Here is a 20,878-nt window from a genome sequence, read left to right on the forward strand (position 1 = left end):
GGCCCCCATAGAGCAGATACACAACAGGCTGCACAAGGTGGGGGAAATAACACTGAGCGTAGAAATGGGGCTCCTGAGTTTCTCAGCCACTGATTTTGTCATTCCAGCCTCGCCATCCGTAAAACGAGGGGCTTGGAACGGATGACCCCCTAGCAGTTTTTTAGCCCTCTGACTCAAGATATCTCGATTTCCTCTCTCCTGTAAAAACAGATGCTCCATTGAAACTGGTCATGAGGAAATGACTTTGCCATTACGGATTAGAGGATAAAAAAAAGGAAAGGTCTTTTTCAAGTTAGCATTTCCTAATTTGATAGGCATCACGACTTTGGTAGACTCATTAAATCAAATCTACATTATAATAACCATAGTCACAGATTTTTCAAAGTTGTCTCGATTTCAGATATTCTGACCTGCTGTCTTACCATGAGTTCTGAGTGTTAGGAATCTCTGGTCAGGTACTTATAAAGGCTTGTGGGAAAATGGAGAGAGGCAGGAGGGCACAGAATTCTTCCTATGACCCTTTTTATCCTGAGCATAAGATTTTTTTTTGTTGTTAGCCCTTCATGTCTTTCTGATAAGTGTTTTTGGGGTTCTTTAGCAAGCAAAGCCCAAGAGTCATACACCTCCTCCACCCCATCTCCAGGAGTTTGGAGTCCTCAGCAATGGGGCTAAGACACTGAGTTACACCATGGATCGATCTGCTGCTACAGCCAAGGACCAAGAGCTCCGGGCCTCCTAACTGATGCTCCTTGGTGGTCTGGCACCTGCTCCCATTTTTCCACTCTTTCTACCACTTTCCTCTGTTTTACAAAATCTTGCTTGGTGGAAGAGGAAAATGGACTTTGGAAAGTGGAAACACCTGAGAATGACTTGGATGGAGAGCTCTGGAGGTGCCTATCTTCATGTGGACCTGCCATATGCCACCCTGGTCTGACTTCTAGAGCCACATGTCAGACTCCAGCACTGCTCTGATGAGCCCCAGCTTCCCAGGCAGCTCCCCATGCTTTCCAAGTGCTACTAGCACCTGGGTGATTTGTTTCACATTACTCTTATAAAGTTGCTGCCTCTCCTACAGCCGCGTCAGCATGCCTCCCTCTTCTTCGGAGAGAGCCAAGAGCAACTATTAAAAATGTGTTTGAAATTACACATTGCTCGCTCTCCTTGACAGAGGAGCTTTGCAAAGCTCGTTAAGAGAGCGGGAGAAAATTCCACGGCACATTTCTGGGTTTATGGTTATTATTTTGCATGTGCTGCTGAGCTAATAGAATGTGACTTCGGACATCCATGATCCAAGAGAAAATGGCCGCCTAAGTCCAGAGGCTTTGCTACCAGAACAGCAGAGATGGCTACCATTTTGGCCATTCACCCCCCTTTGCTCTACTTGCAGACGCCGTGGTGAAAGAGATGAGAGCCAAGAAGACAAAGATGAAGAAGGAAGGAATAAATTAAGCGGATTTTGGAATGCATCCTCTCTCTTCCCTCCCCCTTTGTGTTCCTCCCCCCCCCCCCCCCCCCCGTCCTTTCCCCTTTCAAAGGTTGGATGGGCTGATTTAAGCTTATTTTACAGTTTTTCTCTAACTCTGTGAAACTGAGCTCTACCAGAGCTGGACTCTGAGACTTGTAAATAATCTCCTAGAGGAGCCTCACTAAGTGGAAGCAGCCTGTTCAGTTCAATTTTCTCCTCCGGTTACCATCGATGACCTCCAGACATCTCAATTTCTTACATAATTCTCGAGCGAGCAAAGCCACCGCTCCATTGCCTCTGTTGGAAAGAATGTTATGCTTGACCTTCTCCCTTGCTGGTGTGTGAGCATGACAACGTGCGAACCAGCCCCTCTCAGATCAGGAACCACCACCCTGAAACTCCAGATACAGACCTCACTGTTTTATATCTTCTCCAGAAGAGGTGAATGCCTGGTGAATGTATTGCTAAACAGACACATTGGAAGTGAAGTTCTCTACCACCTCGCTGAAACTGATCTTTTCCTATAAAAACAATGCAGTCCAGTGACATTTCCGTCAAGCAAAATGTGAAACAACACCATTTGACCTTAGGCCATGTAAATAACTTTAACAAGCCAAAGCTAAAACATACTGAGTCCATCTAACAAGAAACATATATGGAAGACTCTAGCATGTGGGAGACTTCCATAGAATTTTTTAAATCCATTAAAAATGGCAACTGAGCTGCTCAAAAATATCTGATTTCCAGGGTGATAAATTTCTGAAGCAAAGGATGGAGGGCTTATTCCTAGTGCTATGAATATAACCTCATCTGGAACCAAGAGTTTCAAGAACGTCTGTCATTCCTTTCTTCCTATTTACCTGTGCTCTCGGTTCTTAATTTGAGATACCGGGTTCCCCTACCATGTGACGAGAGAGCATTCCTAGGAAACCCTTCCTAAGTTGAAATGGCATAACGCGAAGAAGCAGCTACCATTCATTTACGTGGAAATGTTTTTGAGCATCCCCACACCCCAAAAATGACCTCTTTTAGGCTTTACTTATACCTTAGGACACATCTTGCTAACGGATGCACAAGATAAATTGAAGTAGAGCACAGATGTTCACAGACCCAGGTCGAAGTGGTGGTGGCTTAGTGCAGAGATGCAGAGTGGAGTTCCTGGGGAAGGGGATCTGTGGGCCCTGCGCTGTCTCCATCACGGGCTCCCTGTCAAACACACACTGAATGCTGTTTTTGTCTTTCTTCAGAAAAGCAGAAATCCTGTCCAGGTTTCTGTCATTTAGGAGAAACAGATAATAATATAGGTCCTCCATAATAGCGAAGTGGCCTAATGCTCAATTTCCAAAAGCGGAAGAAGCCCTTAGCATTGTTATATAAGCCAGCTCTCCCCCAAATGCTGAACCCCATAGTTTTCCTTCAATTAGACTGAATTCAGGTCCTCTCATTGTGAAAACTGGAAGAGAAAGAAAATATTCTTATCTTCTTAGATCAACTAGATCTCTTGATAAAACAAATACTAAACTCTTCACAGGACATGATACAATCAACACGAAAAGGATTCATCACTCTGCAGAATTTCAAGCACAAACTTCAGGTCAGAGGGTTAAAAAAACAATTTTCAAAGAACAATTCCAAAACTACATCCATCTGTCTAAAAAGACCTCACTTCCAAAACCATGTTGTAAGCTTTTTGTTTCCCTGGGTATGTTTTTCTTTCCATCTCAACTTGTACTTAAAGCAAGGACCAATCCTTACTCACAAGAATATCTCAGAAAAAATTTTTGTCCCAGGATATTTTTCTCTTCTTGATTTCCAAATACTCTTACCCACAAAGCATGATCTTTTTGTTTGTAATAATCACTGCCTACAAAGATGTGACCCTTTTACCTGAAAATATGTCTTTCTCGGATTAACATCAACATTTTATTCAATTAATCATTCCAAGTTCACAGGCTTTCAACAATCATCATCCTTCCACTGCTTCTGTGGAGGAGTTAGAGCTCAGCATGCATCCCCGTAAGCCCCTGGAAGGGCCATTTGCCCTGTTGTATTTAAGAGGCACATGGGGAACTCAGTGTCCTAAGAGCCTGGGGCCATCTGGTACATGGCACACAGCACCTTGCTCTGTCCAGCTGGAGGGTGGCAGTAGGGTGATGAGGAACTCATGCTGGAACTTGGACTGCTGCTCTGGGCAAGTGGCATCTTCTAACTGGCCATAACTGAAATCCCTCTGATACAGAACAGAAAGTCCCTTCCTTGACTTGTGCGTGTCATCAATGCACGGAGGGCAGTACTGGGTCACCTTCTCTTTGGGGTAGAGACAGCTGAAAGGAAGACTCACCCCCCCCCCAAGAGTTGCACCCTGAGAATGAAGTAAGGAGCAGCTCGTTTTCCCAGGTGGGAGCATCTGAAACCTCATGCATCTCTTAAGTCTCTAGGCTCCGTTGCTTTTACTGCAGCTCTACCCTGGGGAAGGTAAAAAGGTGCAAGGACCTTGCTGAGCTTCAGATCGCTCTGACCACCACCATTTTCAGGAGCTGATTTAGGTAAAGAGGAAAAGCAGGGCCCCATCAGTTAAGTATCTGCCTTCGACTCAGGTCATGATTCCAGGACCCTGGGCTCCTGCTCATTGTAGGGCTCCCTGCTTAGCTGAGAGTCTGCTTTTCCCTCTCCCTCTGCTCCTCCCCACTCCACTGGTGTGCTCGCTCACTCTCAAATAAATAAAATCTGTAAAAAATAAATAAATAGGAAAGCTACAGAAGAAATTTTCTTTGAAACGTACACAGAATATCAGGAGAAACAAAAAGGTGCAGGGCAGAGCCTGGCCAGGTTCTCTGGTTTGTTAACTTTTTGAAAGTCGGTGGCTCGGGCTGCTCATGGGTGACAAGGGATGGCTGGGAGGCACAGTGCTGAGCCATCTTCAGAAGAACGAGGAGCAGCTCCACGCCAATCACACATGCAGGAAATCATCACTGTCTGACAAACAGAAAAGAAAAGACACTTTTGAAGCACCTGGGTTGGGGTGCCTGGGTGGCTCAGTGGTTGAGCATCTGCCTTTGGCTTGGGTCTTGATCCCAGGATCAAGTCCCACACTGGGCTCCTCACAGGGAGCCTGCTTCTCCCTCTGCCTGTGTCTCTGCCTCTCTCTGTGTCTCTCATGAATAAATAAATAGAATCTTTTAAAGAAAAAAAGAAAGCAAGCATCTGGGTTGGAAACATAGACAACTGGGGGGTGGGGTTGAGGGAAAGCAAATGTAGGTTGAAAAAAAATCAGTGTGTTCTGTGAAGAGAGTTTAATACTTCTCAAAAAAAAAAAACAAAGAGGAGAGAAAGAGAAAGAAAAAAAGATAAGGGGGAAAAACAGTGGATTCAGATATAAAAAGACTTGTGAACTGAGGTCTCCTGGCCTTAGAGAGGCTCCCTTGGGCAGCCACTCACTCGTGTGTGACCGCCCGTCTTTCACTCTGTTATCCTCTGAGAGCCAGGCTAATTCCAAATTAACACCGTATTATCAAGTGGAAAACTCTTCTCACTCTTCAGATTGTATCACCTCCCCAGGGAAGCCTCCTGGATCCCCCCATGAGACCAGTCTCCTGTTCAACTTAGCCTGGATGTGGGTGACCCATCCACTTCCTGTCTCCTGCACCCATCTGCAAAGCCACATGGAGGCGGGGTCGGTCCTCACCATTGACCCTCTGCCACCAGCACAGTGCCTGACACATACATTCATTCATTCATTCATTCATTCATTCATTCACCCATTCATTCACTCAACAGTGATCACCATGCTCCTTCTATGTAACGGGATCTGTGCAGGACACTGGGATTCTGTGTAGCATGGGACAGAACAAGGCTTCTTGGCTCTCATGGTGTTTGAAGTCAGGGTTGGGGCCTGAGGGTGGACGCAGGAGGCCAAACGAGAAGTAAACTATTAAAGGAACAAGACGGCTTCAGACACTGAAATTCCATGAAGAAAGTGAAAAAGGTGCTATGTTTCTGGACACAGTGCTGGTGGGGGAGGAGGGAGTTGTCAGAGACGCTGTGGAGGGGCGATGTGGGAGCAGAGACAGAAGTCCCAGAAAGTGGCACGCTCGGCGAAGACCATGGCGACAGAACACTTGGCACGGCACCTATGCCCTCACAGAGCAGAAGGCCGGGCGCATTCATGGAAGAGAAAGAAAACCCGAGTGGCTGGAGCACCATGGGGCCTGGGGGATGGGCAGGGGACCCGGTGGGAAGAGCGGCCTGGCAAACTATGCAGGCCGCACGGGCCACAGCAAGCAGGTGGCCTTTTGGCCTCAGCTCATGGGAAATCCCTGGAGAGGTGTAAGCAAGCGAGACATTTTTAAGGTGCCTGATTTCATTGGCACCGTAAAAAACTCTTACTGACTCTTGCATTATGGGCTTTATGAGACTTTTGTAATGAAAACGAGGGATGTCCAAGTTTGCAGATTGAAAAATCACAGCAGCAAGCTCCCTGCTATGCTTAGTAGAGGGTCTTCAAAACAGCTCTTCCAGGCGATTGCTTCATTTAGGGGGACCCTGGGAGCAAGTTGGGCAGAAATCCTGGTGGTCAGAGCAATCCTTCAGAAACCTGGAGCCCAGACTTGATGACACTGGCCCAGGCAGTTGAGAGTATCCTCCATGCAGCTTTACTGAAGCTAAGGACAGAAAATGAGGGGGGAGGAGGAGGAGAAGGAGGAGGAGGAAGCAGATGGCTTCTTTAGTTGGGGTTGCTTGATATACTCCCTTACCGCGAGACTAAATTTACCAACAAAATTTAGTTATTTTCGTCAGCAAGCAAACTGATCTCAACTCCGTTCACCTTGCAGGGTTGGGAGAACAGCCATAGTAAGTGCTATAGACCCTTGCAGCGTTACCCCCAAAGTACCCTGACTCTGAGGGGTGAGTGATGGAGACCCTGGGAAAGCAGCCTCTTCACCGGACGCTAAGACTATGTCAAGAGTTCTGTGGATTTAACTTCTCATCCCATGATACACCTGGGTTTGCTTTAAAATATAGATAATAATGTTTTAAAATATTTTATCAATTAAGTTTTTTTAAAGATTTCATTTATTTATTCATGAGAGACACACAGAGAGAGGCAAAGACACAGGCAGAGGGAGAAGCAGATGTAACAGGGAGCCTGACGTGGGGCTTGATCCCAGGAGCCTGGGATGGTGACCTGAGCCAAAGGCAGACATTCAACCACTGAGCCACCCAAGTGCCCCTAACAATTATTTGGCTTCTCCTTCACAATTTTCTGGGAAATACAGGATCAGGTCAGGATCAGGAGGTCTTGGGGGACCTGACACATTGCTGCCGTGCCCTGGGAAGCCTGATCCCTGGCATGAGAAATAAGGTTCTAGGCCCAACAGCACCACCACTAGCAGCCCACACCCCGAGAATCAGGTCCACACACCAGAAAAGTAGTAGGTAGATGGACTCTGGGTGGAAAGGAGGGAGCCAGGAAAGGAAGAGCTGAGAGTCCCACCCAGGTTCCAAAATATGCCTGGATTTTCAGATGGTTCAAGCCTTTCATTACACCCCTCTCTTCAGGGTGAACCCCCGTACTTCCCTCAGGACACTTGGGGCCTGGGCTGATCCCAGGTTTTGTAACGGCTGCTCCACCCATTAGATCAACCTTTCTACTTGCTTCTGAAGAAATGCCGTGAGCTGTGCATCAGCAAAAGGAACCAAAGGGTCCTCCCACATCATCCTACATCAGTTTGGATGAATTGCCGGTGAAGTTCATGTCCCTCTATCTGTTTTGCATAATCAATGCAGTTTTTCACTTGCTGAGCCAACACGACAGTCCCAGCCAAATCAGCCATCCACTGTTATCTTTTTAGAATAAACTTCAAATAATGAAGTACTCTTGTTTTTCTAAAATGTCTTGAAAAGGTTATTTCCAGGCTGACACTCCACTTGCCAGCTTTTACTTAGAAACACATTTTTTTATACATTCACTTCAATTCTCTAGAAGAAACAAGGGCCAAGAAAGAGTAAATAAAGCAGTGGCCGAGGTTACTACCCATCCATCAATCCCGGAGCCCTGATGAAGCCGGAGCCCTGCAAACACAGCCTGGGAGGCAGTGGCACTGGCCAGACCCTCTTTCAAAAGGGACCCTTGTTGCCCATGAGGGCTTAGAGTTGAAAAGGAAAGCTTTTGAAAGCCATCAGAAAGTGAAAAGCAACCTAAGTGCATCTGTGGAGTGTCAGGATCCCTAATTAGGGATCATAAATCTTTTTGCAACGGAGCAAAAATAAATAAGCTCGCGCGAGCACAAATCTAAAGGCAGCAGGCATACACACGCTCCAAGTGTCAGCTTTAATTTATTTCTCCACTTGGAAAGGGGAGACTTTGAAAGCTGGCTGCCAGTCTGGAGGGAGCCTCCCTGACTCTTCTTCTGGCCCAGACAAAGGTTTGAATGTTGCCGGGAGAAGTCCAAAGCATAACACAGGAAGCTTTTGACTCCTTACATTGAAAAGGAGCTCTTTGCAGCAGGGGCTTGGGGGAGAAAAGAGGAGAACAAACCTCCTCTATAGTCATCTCTTTTGTATGATCCCAAATGCTTGGCACGTTAAAACCAAATACCAACAAACAAACAAAAGAACAGTCTGGCTTACAGAATTCTGCTGGAAACATCTGGAGGGGGTTTCGGAAAAATATTCACAAACCATTTTAGCTGCATTAAGAACTTTGCTAGGGCAACGAAGATATGTCTATAAATATGTACATATGTATTCGCACAACTCAGAGTGTACACGATCATTTCCCTTGTGAATGGAAACAGCGACGTTATAGCATTAAAATCAGAGAGGATCAATAGGAATTTCCTGAGAGCCCCATGCGGAAAGAGGTCAATGAGAAAGGTACCTGTGGAACTGATCCCTTGTCATTAGACTCAGCAGCATGGAAATAAACTTTTCCCCTCTCTTTCTGCTGTTGCTCACCTTAAGGCATCCGAACAGAAAGCTTCCAATTAGCAAAGTAAAAGAGCCACTCCGGGAAAATTCTGGTGCCCTGGGAAGATTTATCCGAAGCTGCCTCTCGGCAGCAGAACCAAGTTAAGAAGTTTATGATCTGAGTCAACGTTGTGCGTACAAGCTGTCTGTCTGTCGGTCATACAGACTCCGGGGGTCACCCCTGAGCTTTTGCTTCAGTTTCCCATGTCTATAAAGTACAAAAAGACCTCTCCTAGTGAATCATTTTGATGTTTAAGATCAAACGAGTTAAGATATTAAAACATATTTAAAGTATGAAGTGCTTTAAGCATATAAGAAAAGTCTTGTTCCCAAACTATGTTTAGGCAGCTCAAGGAGAGGGTAGAGGGTAGAGGGCACAGGATGGCAGGCTTCTCCAGTTTCTCCAGAAGGCCAGTACGGGTTAGGAGGTAGCATATGAAGAAAGGGGCTGAGGACCCTGTTTGCATTTTCATGCTGCTCTGGTGGGACTGAAGCTTGAAGCTTGCGTGGGGGGGGGGGGGGCGGCGGCTCGTCACTGGGCTTGCCCCATAGCATCCTGCCTCTTCCATGCAGACACTCAAGAAAAGCCTGACTTACTAGAATGGCAACCTCAGTTTCCAGACCCATGTATCTTCCAGTGTCAAGAAAAGATAGAGAAGTTGACTAGCCTTTGAAATAATTCTTTGGGGAAGAAAATACCTGATCTTTTTGCCACTTTCCATCATTTCAGAAGACAGATCCCATCACCTCATCCGAGACCAGTGCCCTAAAGAGGGAGGCCTGTGTAACATGCTAAGTCATGGCTCCCGTGAAGAGTCTCCCACCAAGAAGGGAGAAGAAATGTGTGGGAAATATCAGAAAGGGAGACAGAACAAAAAGACTCCTAACTCTGGGAAACGAACTAGGGGTGGTGGAAGGGGAAGAGGGCGGGGGGTGGGGGTGAATGGGTGACGGGCACTGAGGGGGACACTTGACGGGATGAGCACTGGGTGTTATTCTGTATGTTGGTAAATTGAACACCAATAAAAATTAATTTATTAAAAAAAAAAGAGTCTCCCACCAAGAGTCAGTTGAAAGAACCCTGTTGGACTCCTGTGACCCAGTTGGAGAGGGGACAGGGAACTTGTATGTGGGCTTAGGTGTTAGCCAGTCCTGCCCTGTGACCCTTCCCCCCACATGCAGCCTGTCAGGAAACCAGCAGATTAGCTCCATCCGATTGAGTTTTATTTCAACTGAGCATCCCAGCACTACAGTATTTGTGAAACTCTGTGGAATAAATGACCTGCTATGCCAGCAGTGTGTAATTATTAACCAGTTCAGGGGAATGATATAACTCATCAACTCATCTCCTTCCCACTGATGTCCTTCTTTTTAGGTGAGTCCCTACCATCGCCTCATCCCACCAGGAATGAAGAGGATTCCCTCTGTTCAGCACGTTCACTTCTTATTGAGTCCCCCGCCTCTCCCATATTCTTAATCATCACACAAAACCACCACGGCCTATAGAAGAGTGGGCGTGTTGCTTCTGAGTTCTCTGGGTCCCCTGGGCAGTTTTGCTGACCTAGGCAGACTGGGCCAATTTTGGCCAGGCTCTTGCAGTAGGGTGGCAGGGCACCTGGGACTAGCAGGGAGGAGACACCTGTTCCCCCCCACACCCTAGGGTCTTTCCCCCTCCAGCAGGTGGCCCCAGCTCTCTCATGTGGCTGCCAGGCAGGGTACTGAACAAGAGCAGAAGCACTCAGAGCCTCGTGAGGCTTACATTCACAAACGGTACAGTAGTCTTTTAGAGCATTCTCTTGGCCAAAACAAATCACCTGGTTGGCCCAGATTTGAGAGATGGAGATTTGAGATTTGAGATTTGAGAGGTGGAGAAATTGGTGGGAGGAAATTCTTCTAAATCACCCTAGAAATAGTGTGGATCCAGGGGAAGGTGGAGAATTGGGGCCATTTTTAGTATCAGACGACCACAGCTTTTCTGCAAGTGGAGGGGACAAGTAAGCCTTATGCACTGCATTAGAAGAGAAAGCTGTTTCTACACATTAGCCCAGATGCTTGTCCTGTCCTCACTCAAAGGTGGAAATTTATCAGGTAAGGAGTCCTGAATAGCAAGGCATCTAAGGAAGATTACTATCGTTTTTTTCCTTTTTTTTGAGGAGAATTTTCTGAGGGTGGTTAGCTTCCTGGTGACTAAAAATCTTTTCATTAACAGGACAGATTGTAGAAGCAAAAAATATACATATATAAATATATAAATATATTTGATTTATACACAATGTCCGTTACTGTAGGGTAAGCTTTTGAGCTTCTTGGTACACATGAGCTGTTCTGTTCCAACTTCATGCAGCTTCCTGACAGACCTGGTGGGGTTGCACATATATATGTATTTTCACATATTCACATATATTTTCATGTGTGTGCGTGTATATCCTATTAATATGCTATGTATTCCTTAGGTGTCTGGATTCATTTTGACAGCCTTTGGGAATTTATAGAGTATAACCATCTAGTCCCTGACATAATAATTTTAGGAGATTTCAGAGCTAAGGTTAGAAATAATCCTGCCAGAGACAAGGGAAATCTGAATTGAGGAGAGAGCTTCCTATGGACCCTTCTGCAGGAAGACCAGAGGCCTGGGTCACTTCAGATACCCAGGGGAAATAACCTTTCTTTTTATTGGAAGTAGAGAAACCAATGGACTAGTCCTTGGGTAAAGAGATTATTGACCATTCCCTATCCAGTCCTTTTGCCTTGTGACTTTGTAATTCTTGCCTCTGGTGCAATGTTCTTCTTCCCTTGACTTTGGGCTTCACTAGTGACTTGCTTTGTCCAAAAGGATATTAGCAACATGATGCAGAATTGTGCCCTTTTGAGCCTCTGTCATGAGAAGAACATGCCCTGGGGGGGGCTCAACAATCCCAAGAAAACGAGAAGCACTTAGCATATGCTTGAACATGATGAAATCATCAGGGCTGCCCCAGTCAGTCTGCAGCTTGAAGCCAACCTGCCCCAGCCGACCAGCAGACATGTGGTTCCAAATCCAAGTTTATTTTTTTTATGCCACTGTGTTTTGGGATGGTGTGTTATGCAGCAGTTTGTGGCATGAGCTGACTGATATGAGTCCCAATGGAAAGTAGAACAGATTATAAATGACAAGTGGAAGTCTGACATTTGGTGTGTAATAGAGGAATTTTTTTTTATAGCTGCAAAGTTTGGGTATTGTTTTTTATCAGTGTGACGTCATTGGTCCTCATTGATATTCAGCTGGCATCCCAGAGTCCCTCGGTAACTGAGACACCAAATGTAAATGAACAGAAGGAAATTTGATGTTTAAATTTGTTTCCATTTCTACTACAGAAATTTTCATACCTGAAATCATATTAATGATCCCTGCTATGACCCTCACCCAACGTCAGCTATTATCAGCCTCTTAGAAAATTTGCTGCTGTCGGCTGTTTTCTTGAAAAATCAGATATTTTGAATCCCAGATCCCCCAGAATATGCCTGTGGAAAGTTCTTGGAGATTCTGTCTTTTAAAGTAGATTCTGTCTTTCAGTGAGAATATCTTGGGGGGCTTACGGGCTCAATTTTTTTTAAATTTTTATTTATTTATGATAGTCACACACACAGAGAGAGAGAGAGAGAGAGAGAGAGAGAGAGAGAGAGAGAGAGAGAAAGAGGCAGAGACACAGGCAGAGGGAGAAGCAGGCTCCATGCACCGGGAGCCCGACGTGGGATTCGATCCCGGGTCTCCAGGATCACGCCCTGGGCCAAAGGCAGGCGTCCAAACTGCTGCGCCACCCAGGGATCCCTACAGGCTCAATTTTGAAACCTTCACTTTCTAACCATTTCGAGTGCACCTGCCAGCCTGCCTTATCAGCAGAGAGGGTTGCCTATGGGTAGGTCCTTACATTATAGCGAATGTACAAATCACTGGGAAGACTGAAATCCAGATTTCTGGGTCCCATTCCAGACCTACTGAATTGGAATCTTTGTGGAATCTGCATTTTTAATAAGCTCCTGGGTGATTTGGAGCAACTTGTCCACAGACCACACTCCGAGAAGCCCTGGCTGAGGGACACCCAGGTTTAGAGCAACTATCTGAAGCCTAAAGTCTGCCTTACTTGAATTCATATTTCCTTTCAGTCTGTAAGTAGGGGCAGATTTAAACACACACACACACCTACATCTCTAAAGTTTCTACCAGCCTAGAAATAATGTAATTTCTAAAATTTCCAATTTCCTTTGGTCCTGTGCACCTCTACTAATTTGGACTGCTGTTCCACTGGCTGATTTTAAAGGTTTAGGCTCTGGGGGAATTTTCATCAATACAAACTGAGACTAGCAGGCCAAAGCCCCCCCCCCCCCCAACAAAGTTACTCAGGCTATGCAGGTGGCAGTATTAGGCGTTGAACATAGAGTCAAGCATTACTTGAATTTCTAAACCAGTTCTTCCCAGGAGAAATGTCACATAGGCTACAGGCACTGCAGAAGTTATCTTCAAGAGCAAAAAGGAATAAGAATGAACATAATGAGGAGCTCAGTCAAAGGACAGTAAATGCAGAGGCCCGCCCCCTCCGTGTGCTACATCAAGGCTACTGGTGCAATGTGGGTTTCATTAATGGCTCAAAGACAATATTTCACAGAGTTATAAGTTCAAGATGTTATTGAAAAACTCATATTGTATTTTTTATCCCCATCTACCCTCTTCCCCAGGGTTTTCTGAAATCATTTTTTTTTAAACTTTTTAATGTGGTTCCACCCAAAGGGTCATATTTCTAAGGGTCTGGGGCAATGCACACTGGGCCAGTGAAGCCCAAAACGGTTTGGTAGAAGGATGATGCGATTTCCTCTGCCTCTCAGGGGCAGAGAGGAGAAAGCTGTGAACCTGTTAAGCACATAAGCAGGATCGTGTGGGTGGCCCCAGAGAGGGACACCTGTTTTGTTACTAAATGCAAAATCACAAACACAATTTTTCCATAACACTATCTTAACTGAAGCTCAGCCAGCACTGCAAAGCCTAGAGAATTTCTAGAGAAATTTAGAGCAAGATCTCACAGGATCTTAAAGGCATAATATTGGTAAAAGGCCACGCATTAAGAGAAAAAAAATCTAGGACCTTCTTTTTCACAGATGCAGACTATTCCATGATATGGCTACACTCATTTCTGGGAGACACTCAGAATGTTTCCATTTTTTTTCTATCATAAACAATGCTGCAATTGATGAATATATGTGAATATATATTAAAATAAGGATTTGATTTCTGGAGGATGGATTCCTACACATACTGTTGGTGGGTTGAGTATTTACAGTCATGGACATTGGACATTTAACAAATAGTGCCATATTATTTTCAGAAATTATGCTAAGAAGTCTTATTTCCAATAGAAGTATATACAAATGGCCATTTCCCCCACTTCTGTGAGCACAGGTTCTTTCCTCCGCCCCCCTTCCCCAACTCTATGGGCGTAAGATGATCTTACTATTTCTGTTTGCACTTCAGTGTTTCAGGTTGAGCATATCTGTAGATGTTTATTGGTCACATCTGAGCCTTTCCTTTCCTGTGAATGCCTGTTCACACCCTTTGTCATCTTGGGTTCCATTTCTTATGAATTTGTAGAAGCTGAATTACATTAACACTTGGTCTTTCACATGTGTTAATAATGCTTTTTCCCAGACTTGTTTGTCTTTTAACTTTGTTCTTCATCTTGTCATTTGACATACAGAGATTTTTAATTTTTAGGTAGTCAACTCTCTGTGGAGTCTGGGTTTCCTAAAAGCTGATGCCACCCAAGGTGATAAACCCTGCATTGTAAATTTTCTTTAACACTTCTATAGTTAAAAAGATCAAGAACTTTAATTCATCCATTTGAAATGCATTTTTGTGTGACGTTAGGGTCTCAGTTTTCTCTTCCAATATGTAAAGACAGTCATGACAATGCCATCTGTAAAATATCAGCTTCTCCTCTGATGAATTGAAATGCCATATGGTCATATAGTACAGTGCCACAGATCTATTTCTAAATTCTCTATTTTTTTTTACCACTATGCCTCTGCTACGCTGTTTTGTTTACAATACTTTTATAGTAAATTTTATATTCTCTATTTTTTCTAAAAATTTTTGAGCAACTCCTACATATCTATTTTTATATAAAAACTTTTAAATGAGTTGTCTTTAAAAGGCAAACCAGTGCCTGGGTGACTCACTCAGTTAAGCCCCTGACTCTCGATTTTGGCTAAGGTCATGATCTCAGGGTCATGAGATGGAGCCCCACATCAGGCTCCACACTGGCCTGGAGCCTGCTTAGGATCCACTCTCCCTGCCTCCCTCTGCCCCTCCATCCATCCCTGCTCATGCACTCTCCCTCTCTCTCAAAATATTTAATAATAATAATTTAAATAAATAAAAACTACCCAATGTAATTTTGGTTACATCTTATATGATTAAGACTCCCCATCCAGAAACATAGTAGGTCTAATCCATCTATTCAGGTCTTATCTCATGCCCTTTAATATTATTTCATAATTGTCTTCATTTGAGCTCTTAGTCCACAGTTAGAACTGTGTTGCTACTATGAATGGAATTTTGCCACGCAAGCAATGCTCATTATTCACAGATGCTGTATTTGCAAATTCACTTACTGGCCGAAACATATTTGTAACCCCAAATTGATAGTCTCTGTGCTTTCACTGCCGTTAGAGCACCTGGGCAGAGTGACAAACATGTGTGGGTCACCGGATGTGCCTGTCCCCAGCTGAAGCTGAGCAAGGCAATGCTCTGCCTTTTCATTTCAATTTTCATACTGTAAACAAGTTTCCTGTTCATGGCATATTTAGGGCTATGCTTTTTGCTTTTTTGTGCTTTTCGTTGGTGATTTCAGTGTTAAAATGGCCCATAACCATAGTACTGGAGTATTATCTAGTGTGCCTATGGGTAAAAAGACTGTGATGTGCCTTTGGGAGAAAATACGTGTCTTAGAAAACCTCATTGAGGCATGATGTATACACATGAGTTGGCCATGTGTTCAATGTTAATAAATAACAATATATAATAAACAAGGTGTCTCTAAACAGAAACATATATAAAACAAGGTTATGCATTAATTGATTGATGAAAATATTATGTCCAGAGGCTCGCAGGAACCTAAATACGTATTTTCCCTAGGAGTGATGGGTCAGTATTCACTAATTCAGTGTCTGTGGCAATTGTGTAGCATGTAACTCCCACGAATACCAAGAATCGGCTGTACCATAGTCCCCCCACCCTTATTCATGGTTTCACTGTCCTCAGTTTCAGTAACCGATGGTCAAGCATGGTCCAGAAGCAGATACCTTCATGCTGATGTATTGTCAGAAGATTGACAGTAGCCTAATGCTTCACTTCCTCTCATCACCTAGACATTTTATTATCTCACATCATCACAAGTAGAAGGGTGACTGAGTATTGTAGAATAAAGATATTTTGAGAAAAACCACAATCACATAACTTTTATTACAGTACATTGTTATAATTGCTCTATTTTATTATTATTATTGTTCATCTCTGATTTGCCTAACTTATAAATTAAACTGTATCATAGGTGTGTGTGTATAGGAAAAAACATAGTATACATGAGATTAAGTACTATCCATAGTTTCAGGTGTCCACTGGAGATCTCAGCACGTAACCCCCTGGATAAGGAGGACTACCGTATATTTTTATCTGCTATCTTTATAGAAGACTTTGATATTAAGATTATGCTAGCTTCATAAAATTAATTAGCAAGCTTTGCATCCTTTAATATAGTCTGGAATAGTATAAATACATTAATTTCTTCTTTGGGCCAGTCTGTGATCAAGGCTACACACTCCCTACTTTACAACCTAATTACAATCCAGTCATATTGTCAGAGATTTTTCATGATATTGAGATAATCCAATAACTGTTTATATCAAATATTATTTAAATTAATAATAAAATTCCAATAATGTAAAGTTGCTTCACATTTAAATGTAAACTTCTTCTCATCATGAATTTTATCTTGAGAAATTAAAATTTGAAGACTAAATCCTAAGGAGATAAAAATCCAGTTCCTCAAAAAGTTAAAAATAGAACTATTCCACAATCTGGCAGTTGCACTACTAGGAATTTACCCAAAAGATACAAAAATACAGATTTGAAGGGGCACATGCACCTCAATGTTTATAGCAGCAATGTGCACAATAGCCAAACTATGGGAAGAGCCCAAATGCCCATCAACTCATGAATGGATAAAAAAGATGTGGTATATATATGCAATAGAATATTACTCAGCCATCAAAAAAATTAAATCTTGGGGACACCTGGGTGGCTCAGTTGGTTAAGCATCTGCCTTCAGCTCAGGTCATGATTCTAGGGTGCTGGGATCCAGTCCCCCATCAGGCTGCCTGCTTAGCGGGGGAGTCTGCTTCTCCTTCTTCCTCTGCCTATAGCTCCTCCTGCTTGTGCTCTTTCGCATGTGCACACACTCTCTTTCTCTTTATCTCTCAAATTAATAAATACAATCTTTTTAAAAAAGAATAAAATCTTAAAAAAATAAAATCTTGCCATTTGCAGCAATATGGATAGAGCTAGAGAGTATTATGCTAAGTGAAATAAGTCAGTTCGAGAAAGACAAATACCATATGATCTCACTCATATGTGGAATTTAAGAAAGAAAACAGATGAACATATGGGAAGGGGGTGGAAAGGAGAGAGGGAAACAAACCATAAGGGACTCTTAATGATAGAGAACAAACTGAGGGTTGATGGAGGGAAGGGGGTGGGGAATGGGCTAGATGGGGGATGGGCATTAAAGAGGGCACTTGTGATAAGCACTGGATGTTGTATGTAAGTGATGATCACTGAATTCTACTCAAGAAACCAGTATTGCATTAACATGTTAAGTAACCAAAATCTAAATTAAGAAATAAATATTTAAAAATTTAAAAAAGATACAGAACTGTTCCAGCAACACAATAAATAAATAAATGAATAGATAGATAAGATCAAAATCCAAAATTCTTAAGCCACAGTCCAAAAGATGTACTATCCAAAAACTTCTGCTCTGGTAAGTTAAAATCCCAAAGAAGTTGAGGTTTAATATTCCTCCTCCTCTGTCATGTCTGATTTTGCTCAGTGTCTCTAGACATCCCCCAATGCTTGGGTGGAGTGAGTGTTGCTCAGCGGCAGGAGACTGGGATGATCTCTGGAAAGGTGTAATTCATTCTGGACCAGAGAAGTTGAACTAGTCTCTCAAACACCCTACCTTTAACAAGTCCAATGTGTTCAAAGAAAGCTAAGAGTATCATAACATTGGCTTTACAGCTACCAAATTTAGGAACCAAGCCAATTTGCAGACCTACGTGCAATTATCCCAGATAAAATTATGTTCTCGGAACCCAGTTATAGTTGCCAAAGCACAAAGAAAAAACTCATTAGTGTCTGAAGGAGAGAATGGAGAAAATCTTGATTCAATTCACCAAGAACTGGTTAGTCTACGTCAGTTGTCCAAAGTCCACAACTTGGGAATTTAACTCCATTGCAAGAAATCCTCCACCAAGAGGTTAAATTTGGCACCATGCATTGTACACAGGGGAGAAAGCCGTATGTACTGTACATGTACTGAATCCCCCTTCAGAACGTGGCATTCCTGAAATTGCTATGTCCTTTTTAAAAAGATGTTATTTATTTGAGAGAGAGAATAAGTGGAGGGGAGAAGCAGATTCCCTGCTCACAGGGAGCCCGGCTTGAGGCTCAATCTCAAGACCCTGGTACCATGACCTGAGCTGAAGGCAGACACTTAATCAACTGAGCCCCCCACTCCAGGTGCCCTGAAAATGCTATATTCTTGCTAATATTTCTGCAGTGATACAGTACCAGACACTAAGTCTTATTTGAGGAGTCTTTGTTTCCCATTTGTCATATTTAATCAGCTAAATTACTAAGTTTTCCTTTAGGTCTGGTGTCTCTAGCAACTCGATGCCTCAGGGAGTATGGCTCTGACCAGGGACACACAAAGGTTTCTTGTGTGAACCAGCATTTTCAATGCTATGTATGCTGGCTTCTCTCTGAGGCCTGTGATGCCTTCCAGAGATGCGTTCTCTTTCATTCCCCAAGTCTATTTCACTGGACGATCAAAGCTGCTCTCACTAATTGTGAAACTTGGGCTCCTAGAGCCCTAGTGAAAACCATTCTTCTACCACACGCTGCTCCATATTACAATACGCTGTACAATTTGGACCCTGGGCACCAAGAGCTATGTTATAGGTAATTCATCAATCTAGTAGAGGGTCACCAGATAAAACTCAGCCCAGAGCTCCAGCTCAGCAGGGTGTGCTTGGTGCTTAGTCAAAAGGGAAAGGAGGATGGGGGTGGAGCACATCCCATGGCACATCCTCCAAGGGCAGCCCTGCAGCTGGGCAGGGCAGGCTGTGAGGTCACCAGGTGAAGGGGAGCCCCATGGAGAAACACTCAAGGACATCGGTTGGAGGCTTCCCAGCTGGAAGATTCTGAAGGCAGGAGGTGTTCTTTGTTCGCCCACTGGGCACTAGAGGACAGAGGCTGTGGGTGGGGACAGTAGTCCAGCCGTCTATACTTGCACTGTTTGAGCAGGAGGAGGCAAGTAGGTACGAGTTCCATGGGCTAAGAGATGCTGGGATAGCCAACTGAGCATAAGAGAGCTTCAAAGGGCCCACCACCACCCCCGCCACCAAGGGGGCTCCCTGTTGGGATAAAGAGACCTTGAAGAAAGATGTGGGAAGCTCTATGACAGGCAAGCAGGAAGTAGGGTGAAGGGGGGGGGCAGTCAGGAAAGTGCAGGGCAGAAGTTCCCATTGGGCTTCTCTGAAGGATCCGCTTATATATCCCCCAACGAGTCAGTATTTGGAGGGCCACATGACAGAGGGCAATTTGACGTTGCAGAGAGAACTATAAACTGTGCCATCTATATGAAGAGAACTTTGCTCCTTCCCCCTCTTCCCTTCTTCCCTTTCCTTGTCCCACCACCACCTAGGAAAGCAGTAGTTAATGGAGAAGTGTGACATCAAGGGGGAGCATTAATGAAAGCATAGATCTGTTGGAGGAGTGACCTCCAAGAATGTGTCACCATGTACATCCTGGGGCATACAGTCAATAGCATTGTATTAACTTTGTAAGATGACAGCGGGTAACTTTGTAAGGTGACAGACATTGGGGTGACCATTTCTCAATGTATACAAATGTCAAATCCTGATGCTGTACACATGAAACTAATATAGTATTGCATGTCAATCGTATCTCAGTAAGTTAAAAAAAAAAAAAGAATAAATGTTCCCAGATCTGCCCCAGGGATACAGCATTGAGACCAAAATATGGTGTTGAGGCTGTCTGGACCGGATACTTTATTGAACCCAGTTATAGGCTCCACAGAAACTTAAGATTCTGGCAGGCAGGTGCCGAGATCTATTCCTCACAGCTGCCAAGACAAGCCTCCTAGTGAGTCCCCTGCTGACTCATGTCCAGTGGCTTCCCTCTTTCTTCCTTGCTCCCCGCTCCCCCGCCTTCCGTGTAGAGGAGCCAGTTTCAGGTTACACTCGGAAAGGTCCCAAAGAGATTGCAAACTAACCTGATCCCGTGGCAGATTCCTGAACCACGTGTTTCAGGCAGAAGGGGAAGGAGATGAGGAGCTGGAATTGGAGCAGGAGGTGCAGTTTTGTGTTGCACTGGACTGGACTTCCAACATCTGAAAATGTGACAGCTCTCATGGCTGACAGTGGATGTGTTGCCAGCGGTGACCGGGAAAGGGAGAGCAGAAAAGGCTTGTGTAAAGGCAGCAATAAAGGATGCCTCGGTGGCTCAGTCAGTTGGGCGTCTGCCTTTGGCTCAGGTTGTGCTCCTGAGGTCCTAGGATCGAGTCCTGCATAAGGTTCCCTGCTCGGCGGGAGTCTGCTTCTCCCTCTCCCTCTGCAGCTCCTCCTGCTTATGTTCCCTGGCTCTCTCACTCACTTTCTGTCAAATAAGTAAGTAAAATCTTTTTCTTTTTTTAAAGTAAAATCTTTAAAAAAGTAATAATAAAGGCGGCAGTGAGAGAAAAACTGCATTTCCTGATTGTACCCTGACTCTGTTCAGCCCACTAAATAAGTCAGTGGCATAGGATATATTGCTCACCTGTTGTTTCTTTTTTCTTTTCTTTTCTTTTCTTTTCTTTTTTCTTTTCTTTTCTTTTCTTTTCTTTTCTTTTCTTTTCTTTTCAACTTTGTAAGACTGCTCACAATGGAGGACGCCCTGCTTTATCATGGCCACGATGTGGGACGGGGATTTGTAATAGAAACTGCAGGTCACAGTCATGACTCCTGAGCCCCTCAGCTCACATCCACAGTCCCCAAAGCCATCAGCAGTGGTTTCTGTACCCTCCATCTCTTCCTAACAGAGGAAGAGTTAGAGTTCCTTCTAACAGAGGGAACTGA

General features: G+C 44.0%; 1 long non-coding RNA gene across 1 annotated transcript; it reads right to left on the minus strand.

Moving 5' to 3' along the window:
* Window positions 1-1,607: 1,607 nt before the first annotated feature.
* On the minus strand, window positions 1,608-20,320 carry LOC129515586 (uncharacterized). The gene is made up of 3 exons (XR_008665605.1): window positions 20,038-20,320; window positions 4,248-4,441; window positions 1,608-2,737 (listed from the first exon to the last, which is right to left on the minus strand). It is a non-coding gene; the product is annotated as an uncharacterized LOC129515586 (long non-coding RNA).
* Between the last annotated feature and the right edge of the window lie 558 nt (window positions 20,321-20,878).

This window comes from Nyctereutes procyonoides, unplaced genomic scaffold, assembly GCF_905146905.1.
Source record: "Nyctereutes procyonoides isolate TBG_1078 unplaced genomic scaffold, NYPRO_anot_genome, whole genome shotgun sequence".
NCBI classification, from domain to species: Eukaryota; Metazoa; Chordata; class Mammalia; order Carnivora; family Canidae; genus Nyctereutes; species Nyctereutes procyonoides.